Raw genomic sequence first — 10,982 nt, 5'->3', positions numbered from 1 at the left:
GCCTCTCGAGTAGCTGGGATACAGTTGCGCAACACCCACGCCCGGCTAATTTTATATTTTTAGTAGAGATGGGGTTTTGACATGTTGGCCAGGTTGGTCTCGAACTCCCGGCCTCAAATGATCTGCCGTCTCAGCCTCTCAAAGTGTTGGGATTACAGGTGCAAGTTACCACACCCCGCCAGTAGGGCTGTATCTAAACACCCTATTAGTAGTGGTAAGGCTTTTAATTATTATGGAATAAACTGCACCAACCTTCCTATCCCAGATGGCAGTGCAGTGAAACCATAGTAGGAACCTGCAAGCGAGGCAAATACATTGAGCTGCCTCACAATCTGGAGTGGGAAGGCTTACTTGGCCAGGCAACTCTGCTCCATAGGCCACCCTGAGGAGGTCAAACACACACCATCTGCCTTCATATGACCTATACAGGCCCCACCAGGCAAATAAGTCCCCTCCTAAGGACATTAGTATAAATTATACTCTTAGTCATAATCCACGTTGGTGAAAACAATTCATACTGAGTCTTACAACAAATATCCTGCCTACTTACTGTGGGCATAGGAAAGAGGAGAAGAGGAATGGATGGAAACAGCTTTGATACCTGTAAAAACCCTTAAGTACTGAAAACTGGGTTTACCCGATTTGATCAGCACTAAAAGGATGTCTGATGCATCTGATCAAAGTTCTTAAAAAATACAGCATTTCCCTACAGGCACGTCGTTTTTACCATAAAGAATCAGTAAAATGTAGGTTGCCTTACAACCACAGCCACTGTGTCCCTTTTTATAGTAACAAGGAAGTACGTCTGTGTTCCCAAGGTAACCCAACATTCTGCTCATCAATATGGCACTGAGTACTTTCATCGAGCACAATATCCAACCTCTGAGGTTTCAAAATTGGAGTTCTCTGCTAAGGACAGGACGTGATGGTTGTATGCACACAATACATAGCCAATATGGTCACCAAATGTAAGAAACAAAGATAAAGACAGGGAAGGCGGGGTAAAATGCTTCTCAAGTTTTTTTCTTTTTTTTTTTTTGTGATGAAGTCTCACTGTTGCCCGGCTGGAGTGCAGTGGCACAACTTGGCTCACTGCAACCTCCACCTCCCGGGTTCAAGCGATTCTCCTGCCTCAGCCTCCAAGTAGCTGGGATTACAGGCATCTGCCACCACGCCCAGCTAATTTTTGTATTTTAGTAGAGATGGGGTTTCACCATGTTGGCCAGGCTGGTCTCAAATTCCTGACCTCAAGTGATCCACCTACCTCAGCCTCCCAAAGTGCTGGGATTACAGATGTGAGCCACCGCACAGGCCTGCACAGTTTTTTTCTAAGTGATCATTCAAGCTGGTAACAAGCCATTTCGTCCAAATTACCCTAAGACCTTCATTGTATGCAGAGATGTCCGTGAGGAATACGCAAAAAAGCCAATAAAGGCATTTCAAATACAGGCAGGCCCTAAGGTGTAGCCGGTCCTTCTCAGAGCCTTTTTCTCACTGTCCTTTCCTTATCCTGTCCCTCACGCTGCTGATGTACATGCCCCACACCCAATCCTGTCTTCCCAGTTGTTCCTGTCCCCTAGCCCACACAGGTGGGTCCAGGGCTGGGCCCACGGGAACTTGTTCTCCCATTCAGCTACACGATAAATGATAATCCAGATGAGAGGTGATTAGAATCTGAACGGAAAGGAAAGGATAATTCTAGTATGAAAAGGTAGACACTACACATATAGGCAACTGAATGGAGGTGGGGAGGAGAGAGTCAAAGGAGATCTGAAGTTTTGGGCCTGGGAAGCCAGGAGAACAGTGGTTAGCATCGTATGCAGAAATGTGCAGAAATAGGAAGTAGCCTTGGGAGACTGGGGGGAAAAGTGATAAGTTTAGTTGTTAAATAATTTGGGAGGCATGGAAAATAGCTTAATGAGAGATTTCAACAATAGCCAGTTTAGAGAAATAATGATAATGAGGATAACAATAATAATGATGACGATAATAATCAACATTGATCATGTCGGGCACAGTCCTAAATGCTTTTTTTTTTTTTTTTTTTTTTTTTTTGAGACAGTCTCACTCTGTTGCCCAGGTTGGAGTGCAGAGGTGTGATCTCGGCTCACTGCAACCTCCACCTCTTGGGTTCAAGCAATTCTCCTGCCTCAGCCTCCCTAAATGCTTTACATGTCTATACTTATTTGATTATCCTAACAAATCTATACAGTAAGGACTATTATTGTCCCCATTTTCCAGGTGGGGAAACTGAGACTTAAGACACTTTCCTGAGGTCACAGAACCAGTAAGTGGCAGATAGTGTGTTGCAAACTCAGGCAGTCTGACTCCGGAATAACAACACTGGTGGGGGGTGACAGTTGCCTAGAGGTGAAAGGCAAGGCCTTGCCTTAAAGGCATGGTTTGCAAAGGAAAATATATTTCACTTCACAACAGAAACCTGTAACACATATGTTATAGTCTGGATAACTGATGTTGACATTTCATCCCCAATATTGGTGGTAAAGCCAGGTGGGAGGAGTTTGGGTCATGAGGGTTTGGTGCTATCCTCGTGGTAACGAGAGTTCTTGCTCTGTTAGTTCCCATGAGAGTCCCTCCAGAGCTGGATGTAAAAAAGAATCCAGCACATGCCTTTCCTCCCTCTCTCTTCCTCTATCTCTGCATGTGGTCTGTGCACATGCTGACTCCCCTTCCCCTTCCGCATGAGTGGAAGTAGCCTGAGGCCCTCACTAGAATCAGATGCTTCTTGCACAGTCTGTAGAATCATGAGCTAAATAAACCTCTTCTCTTTATAAATTACCCAGCTTCGGGCATTATTTTATAGCAACACAAACAGACTAAGACAACATATTCAACTCTGGGCTTCTAATTCATTAAAAGGAAAAGACTTTCAGAGCCTGTCTCAGGCAATAAAACTTTACAAATCTAGCCCTATTTTCAGAAATTACAGTATTTCAGACACATGTGACTATTACTTAGTAAAATATTTAAAATCATTTTACCTCTCTGCTAACCATCATAGTCTAACTCACAAGCAAATAGCAAGTCCAGGCTCAAAAATGTCACAAGTCAACGGGGGAGTTTAAGAAGGTCAAAATTATTTTAACTTATGGATCCAGCAACTAATTTATTTATTTATTTATTTGTTTGTTTGTTTATTTATTTATTTATTTATTTATTTTGAGACAGAGTCTCACACTGCCACTGGGCTGGAGTGCAATGGTGCTATCTTGGGTCACTGCAACCTCTGCCTCCCAGGTTCACGCGATTCTCCTGCCTCAGCTTCCCGAGTAGCTGGGATTGCAGGTGCACACCACCATGCCCGGCTAATTTTTATTTTATTTTATTTTTTTTTTTTTTTTTTAGTAGAGACAGGGTTTCACCATGTTGGCCAGACTGGCCTCCAACTCCTGACCTCAAGTGATCTGCCTGCCTCGGCCTCCCAAAGTGTTGGGATTACAGGTGTAAGCTGTGCCCAGCCTCTGTTCACATCTGCACATGTTTTGGGTTACTTATTGAGCTGCAAGATGTTTTTGTTTGCTTATATTTTATTCACAAGAAGGTTGGTCAATAGTTTTTTTTTTTTGTTTTTTTTTTGAGATGGAGTCTCGCTCTGTGTCCCAGGCTAGAGTGTGCCATGACATCATCATAGCTCACTGTCACCTCAAATTCCTGCGCTCAAGGGATCCTACTGGCTCAGCCTCCCTGGTAACTGGGACTACAGGTGCATCCTACCACACCCAGCTAATTTTTTTTTTTTTTTTTTTTGCAGAGACAGGGTCCCACCATCTTGCTCTGGCTGGTCTCGAACTCCTGGACTCAAGCAATCCTCCACCTCAGCCTCCCAAAGTGTTGGGATTACAAGCATGAGTCACCACACCCAGCCTGGACACAATTCTTTGTCTGACATTTTTATTGTGGATATTTTTCCTCATATTATTTGCCTTTTAATTTTAATGGTGTCTTTGAAGAAAAGATTAATTTTTGATGAAGTTTGATTTATCAATTTTTTTATTTATAATTTGAGCTTCTTGTGTTCTAAGAAGTCCTTGCGTACCCCAAGGTCATGAAGGTTTTCCTGTGTTCTTTTTTTTTTTTTTTTTTCTTTTGAGACAGAGTCTCGCTCTATTGCCCAGGCTGGAGTGCAATGGCATGATCTCAGCTCATTGCAACCTCCACCTCCCGGGTTCGAGCAATTTCTGGCTAATTTTTGTATTTTTAGTAGAGACAGGGTTTCACCATGTTGGCCAGGCTGGTCTCAAACTCCTGACCTCAAGCGATCTGCCCGCCTTGGTCTCCCAGTGCTAGGATTACAGGTGTGAGCCACCGTGCCCGGCCTCTCCTGTATTTTCTTCTAGAAGTTTTATGGCTTTAGGTTTAGGTCTATTTTGGAGTTAATTTTTTTTTTTTTTTAAGGAGTTAATAGTCTTTATTGGGCTCAGACCAGGAGTCCGTGGGTCTTGAGGACCTGTATTTGTCAATCTTCTTCTCCACGTTCTTCTCGGCCTGTTTCCGTAGCCTCATGAGCTGTTTCTTCTTCCGGTAGTGGATCTTGGCTTTCTCTTTCCTCTTCTCCTCCAGGGTGGCTGTCACTGCCTGGTACTTCCAGCCAACCTCGTGAGCCAGGCGCCCCAGATAGGCAAACTTTCTTGTAGGCTTCAGACGCACGACCTTGAGGGCAGCAGGAACCACCATCCGCTTTTTCTTGTCGTAGGGCGGTGGGATGCCGTCAAACACCTTGAGGCGGTCCAGGGCAGCCTGGCCTCGCTTGGGCTTGTGAGGCAGCATGCCTCGCACGGTCCGCCAGAAGATGCGGCTGGGGGCCCGGAAGTGGTAGGGGCCTCGGGAAGGGTTGGTGTTCATCCGCTTGCGGAGGAAAGCCAGGTACTTCAACTTGTTTCTGTAGAAATTGCCAGAAATGTTGATGCCTTCGCAGCGTAGGACCACCACCTTCCGGCCTGTTTAGCAACGATGGCCGCCAGGCGGCCCAGGAGATGGCCTCGACCATCGAGCACCCGGACCTGCACCTCGGCCATCTTCGGCAGCCGCCTGGGAAAAGCTGGAGTTAATTTTTATATATGATGCAAGGTATCAATCACAGGTCATGTCTTGCATATGGATATTCAGTTGTTCCAGCACCATTTGCTGAAAAGACTGTTCTTTTTCCATTAAATTATCTTGATGTCTTTGTCAAATATTCAATTACTTATACATGGACTCTGCATTCTCTTCTATTGACATGTTTGTCTACCCTTATGCCAGTATCATATTGTCTTGATTATAGGAATCTATGCTTTAATAAGTACCCGCAGAAGGTTCTCATGATAATGTCCATTTGGGAAATACTGTACTAGATTTTTCTAAAGACCCTTCCAATAATGACAATCTTAAGTTTGTGTATTCTCAATAGCTCAGCCTCAATTTATGCCCTAGTCCTTGCTACTCAGAAGTGAGGTCCACAGACCAGCAATGTCAGCATGAGCTGAAACTTGTTCAAAATGTGGACTCTTAGTCCCTGCCCCAGACCTATTGAATATGAAATGCATTATAAGAAGATCCCCAGGGGATTCCCATAAAGTTTGCAAAGCACTGCCCTAGACGTCATTCCCTTGGAGCAGGAGCTTTCCAACGTTTTAGATCATTAATAACTCCACAATTAGAAATACATATCTACAATGTACATATTTCTGTAGCTGAAATGGGTTTTTACAAAACAATGCCCTCCTATATTTGTGCTTTTCTATTCCTTTTCCTTTCCTCTCCTCTCTCGTTCCCCCCTTCTCCCTTTCTTTCTAATATAGTTTTTTTGAGGTGTAACTTACATACTGTAAAGTTCAACCATTTTAAGTGACCACTGTGAATTTATAGAGTCTTGCAGCTACCCCCATAATCAAGTTTTAGAATACTTCCATCATCCCAAAACATTCCCTTTTGCCCCTTTACAGTCAATTCTATGCTATTTACAATGCTGGCTTTTAGCTCCAGCTAAAAGTGGCTCCCTGCTGGGCCAAGGGCCCTGTGACATGACTTCCAGAACTATTTTTGCACAGAAAGTTATTTTTAGTCTATTTCTGTCACATAATAATGTGTCATAAACTTGTAGGAGCTTTAAGATGTAGAAATTAGTTGCTGAATCCGGCTGGGTGTGGTGGCTCACGCCTGTATTCCCAGAACTTTTGGGAGGTTGAGGCGGGCAGATCACGAGGTTAGGAGTTCGAGACCAGCCTGGCCAACACAGCGAAACCTGTTTGCACTCCAGCCTGGGAGACAGATCAAAAAAAAAAAAAAAAAAAAAAAAAAAAAAGTGAACAAACACTTCACATGGTAATCAACACATGAAAAAACATTCAACATCTTTAATCATTAGGGAAATGCAAGGTAAAACCAATGAGAAACCCGTACCATTATACACATACTGGAATGGCAAAAAAAAAATTTAAATCCCACAAAAAATTGACTATAGCAAGTACTAGCAAAGGTGCAAAGGAGTCAGAACTTTCATACACTTCAGGTGAGGGTGTAAAAGAATACAACCACTTGGGAAAAGATTTGGCAGTTCTTTCCACAGTTAAAACATACATATGACCCAGCAATCCCGCCCTGAGGGATTTACCCAAGAGAAATAAAGCAAACACAGGACCACAAGGTGGTTTGCACATGCATGTTCACAGCATCTTTATTCATTATTGCCCAAAGCCGGAAATATGCCAACTATCCATCAGAGAGAAAATGAATAAAACTTAGCCAGGCATGGTGGCACGTGACTGTGGTCCCAGCTCCTCAGAAGGCTGAGGTGGGACTGCTTGAGCTTGGGAGGCGAAGATTACAATGCGCCCAGGTGGCGCCACGGCACTCCAGCATGGGTGACAGAGTAAGACCTCATCTCAGACAAAAAAAAGAGAGAATGGATAAAACAGCAATGGAGCAAAAACACTGTAGTATATTCACTGTGAGTGGAACAGTCTTTTTTTTTTTTTGGAAATGGAGTCTTGTTCTTGTTGCCCAGGCTGGAGAGCAGTGGCGTGGTTACAGCTCACTGCAACCTCCACCTCCCAGGTTCAAGCGATTCTCCTGCCTCGGCCTCCAGAGTAGCTGGGATTACAGGCGCCCACCACCATGCCCAGTTGATTTTTGTATTTTTAGTAGAGATGGGGTTTCACCATGTTGGCCAGGCTGGTCTCAAACTCCTGACCTCAAGTGATCTGCCCGTCTCTGCCTCCCAAAGTGCTAGGATTACAGGAGTGAGCCACCATGTCCGGCCCAGAACACTCTTTAGCAATAAAAAAAAACTAGTACTGGCTGGGTGTGGTGGCTCACACCTGTAATCCCAGCACTTTGGGAGGTTGAGATGGGGGGGGGATCACCTGAGGTCAGGAGTTCAAGACCAGCCTGGCCAACATGGTGAAACCTCTTCTCTACTAAAAATACAAAAATTAGCCAGGCGTGGTGGTAGCATTTCTTAAACTCCTTCAAAATAAATCAAAAGCCCAAACTTCCTCCCCAAAGAGCAGCTTACTCTATTTCTCCCCAAGTGTACTCCAGAATACAAAAAAAAGGCAGGACAGATCTTGTTCTAAGAGCACACTGTGCTTCTCTCTGACTTGGCTCAGAAAATTCCACAGCAAGGGTCTGCTGGTACTTGTTTCATTCCCAGCAATATAGAGATGTAATGAAACAGGAGATACATGTATAGCATGGAACAAACACTGATGTCTTTTCAACCAAAAACAATCTGTAGATAGACTAAATAGGACCCTGGCTACCCTTTTTGGTCAAGGTTATTTGTTTTGAGCAAGATGGTTTGCCTTGATTAAAGCTACCAGTGGCTAATAGCAAATGATAAATTTTTTAAATTATCCACAAGAAATTATAATATCTACAATTCTCAGCAAGAATCTAAGCTTAACCAAACCTTTCCTGTGTTGATGGTATCTACAGTCAACACATTGTTTTATAAAAATTTATTTAATAAAATATATGTTTCTAAAGAAGCAAGCAAAACGTGGATGCTACCAAGTCTCTGCTTCCCCAGCATTAACCTGCTAAACTCCTGCACATTATAACATAAATAAGGCTTGAATTCCATTCAAGAAGCTTTGGCTCATTTTTCACAAAACCTAACCTGTGCCTTGTATATAGTAGGCAGACAATAAAATATGGCCTCTTAATAACCGTGTTGGGGCTCAGAAGCAGATATCCCAAAATACGGCACTTTGACATACTGAACTGAAGAAGCCTCAAGGTCTCTCTGACCTTCCCCTGCCTTCCCCACCAATGTCTCTCTCAGAGCAGGATGAAGCTGAAGTTCCTTTATCGCCTAAGGTCCAGACCCAACAAAAGGAACATTTATTTTTTTCTTCCCCTCCTTGTAAGACCAGGAATGTAACCACACCTGAAAGACCCTTTCACAAGATAGTGTACAAGTTATCTTGTCCCCTGATCCATTTATTCTCCCTAGTGATCCTCTCAACAGAATCCTCTTCTTCCCCCCTCTCAGAACTTATTTGCCAGGATGGTAAAGCCTCTGAACCTTGTTGGGGATAGGTAGTCATTCACGGTTCTCCCTGTGTAAACGTTAATAAAATGTGTATGCCTTTTCTCTAATTAATCTGCTGTTGTGAGTTCACTTTTCAGCAAACCTTAGAGGGCAAAAGGGAGGTTTCCCCTGGCCCTTCCAACAGCTAACACATTGAGTTCTTACTCTGTACCAGGTACTAGTAACAGTGCTTCTCAAGTTAAATACTGGTATTTCAGACTGTAATTTGTAAACTGATTTGAAACTTTAATTTGACTATTAAATGTTTCTGTTAAGAGGAGAATCCAGTGGCTGAATTTATAAATCTGGACACTACATTTGTAAGGCAAGCATTTGATTTCTGTCCCAGCACTCACTCACATGGGCCACACACCGAAATCTCAGTTCATTGCTCCCCAGGCCATGTGACTGATCAATCTGAGAGCAGCTTCCACCCAGTTCTCTCTTGCTGGCCTAGCTCTCAGTCCCTGCAGCCTCCCAGCCAGTGAAAAGAAGGCTGGCCTCATAGTGACAGAATGAAGGCAGATGACTTAGAAGGGTGTTCGAGGGCTCAAACACACTATTTGTCCATCCCTGGTTTGTTGGATGAATTCTTGCAGTTGTGCCACATCCACCAATTCATCCAGTTTGGGAGTTAATTAAGGAGAATTTAGAGCTAACCTGCTAATATCAGAAGAGGGGAGGGAGGGAAGGGGAAAAGACAAAAATGGAAGAGATGGAAAAAAGGGTGGTGGCTTATACTATAACCTAGAGAGGAAGAAAGTCACCATTAGCCTGGGTGCGGTGGCTCACGCCTGTAATCCCAGTACTTTGGGAGGCTGAGGTAGAAGATCACCTAAGGTCAGGAGTCCAAGACCAGCCTGGTCAACATGGTGAAACCCCATCTCTACTAAAAATCCAAAATTAGCTTGGCATGGTGGCACGCACCTGTAGTCCTAGCTACTCGGGAGGCTGAGGCAGGAGAATTGCTTGAACGGGGAGGTGGAGGTTGCAGCGAGCCGTGATCGCGCCACTGCACTCCAGCCTGGGTGACAGAGCAAGACTCTGTCTCCAAAAAAAAAAAAAAAAAAAAAATTCACCATTAAACAAGAATGCAAGAACGCTGGTCAAAAATCTACAGAGACTGAGATTAGTGGTTGGGTAGCCTAGGGCAGGGGTTTGGGGGAAAACAAGTGAGGGATTTCTTTTTGGGGTGATGAAAATATTCTGGAATTGATTGTGGTGATGGTTGCATGACTTAATATGCTAAAATCCACTGAACTGAATACTTTAAAGGGGTGAATTGTATGATGTATTAAAAAAAGAAAGAAAAGAAAGCTGGCCATGTATCTGAAAACCACAATAAACCCATGTCCAAAGCATAAAATATTAAAACCACAACTAAAGGATGAGAACAAGTGAAAACTAGAGCACCCTGGTATATGTATACATGGCTTGTAATAACAAAAGCAGAGGAGTTGTATCCTTGCTCCAAAGCAGAGCAATATGAATCTGAAAATCAAATATTTAAGGCATTTATTATAAACAACTTGCTTTATGTTTGGAAATGCAAGTAGCTTTAGAATTTAGGGCCAGAACCAGAGAAGGAACAGAAGCAGTTCCCTGCTAGGGAAGGCCATGTGACAAAGCTTACAGCACATGAACACCTGTCTGCTCCTATATTAGCAGGCTTCCAGAGCATTGCTGGGAAGTCTGACCCATTTGTGAGGTTCTTCAACATCCCGTTCCATAAAACAAGGCCTCACAAGTAGCTGAAAATATGTCAGGTAGCAGGGGAGCCTTTCTACAACCTTCAGGTTGGAAAGCCTCACAGTGGGCAGAGGATTGTTGCTAAAGATTATGAGGCATTTCATGGAATTGGTACAAATATTCTCCACCTCCCGGATTCAAGCAATTCTCCTGCCTCAACCTCCCAAGTAGCTGAGATTACAGGCATGCGCCACCACACCCAGCTAATTTTTCTATTTTTAATACAGATGGGATTTCACCACGTTGGCCAGGCTGGTCTGAAACTCCTGACCTCAACCGATCTGCTCGCCTTGGCCTTGCAAAGTGCTGGGATTAACAAATATCCTGTTTTAAGAGTATCATACATAATCCTGAAAGCTCCCTTCCTTGCACCCAAGCCACTTTCTAGATTCTTTCTCTCCCTTTAGTTCCTAAGAGGCTATAAAAATCAGTGACTAGGCGGGAGCGGTAGCTCACACCTGTAATCCCAGGCAGTGCAGTAAGCCAAGATCATACCACTGCATTCTAGCCTGGGCAACAAAGTGAGACTCTGTCTAAAAAAAAAATAAAAAATCAGTGACTAGTGGAGATGATTGCATGACCTCATGAATATACTAAAAACGACTCAGCTATATGTACATTTCACAAGGATGAAATTTATGTTACTGTGAATTATATCTCAACAATGATTTTAAGTTCTTCTGTTTCTTTTAAATCA

General features: G+C 43.5%; 1 protein-coding gene and 1 pseudogene across 2 annotated transcripts in view; both read right to left on the bottom strand.

Moving 5' to 3' along the window:
• MAP7D2 (MAP7 domain containing 2) overlaps positions 1–10,982 on the bottom strand; it is a 122,352-nt gene that overhangs the window by 80,442 nt on the left and 30,928 nt on the right.
• LOC117077851 lies at positions 4,431–5,051 on the bottom strand (annotated as a pseudogene). The gene has a single exon (XR_004434845.1). The product of XR_004434845.1 is annotated as a 60S ribosomal protein L13a-like (transcript).

The sequence above is a fragment of the Trachypithecus francoisi genome, unplaced genomic scaffold (assembly GCF_009764315.1).
Source record: "Trachypithecus francoisi isolate TF-2019V2 unplaced genomic scaffold, Tfra_2.0 Lachesis_group6, whole genome shotgun sequence".
Classification (NCBI taxonomy): Eukaryota; Metazoa; Chordata; class Mammalia; order Primates; family Cercopithecidae; genus Trachypithecus; species Trachypithecus francoisi.
The sequence above is the reverse complement of the archived record's forward strand: the minus strand, read 5'-3'. Positions and strand labels throughout refer to the sequence as shown.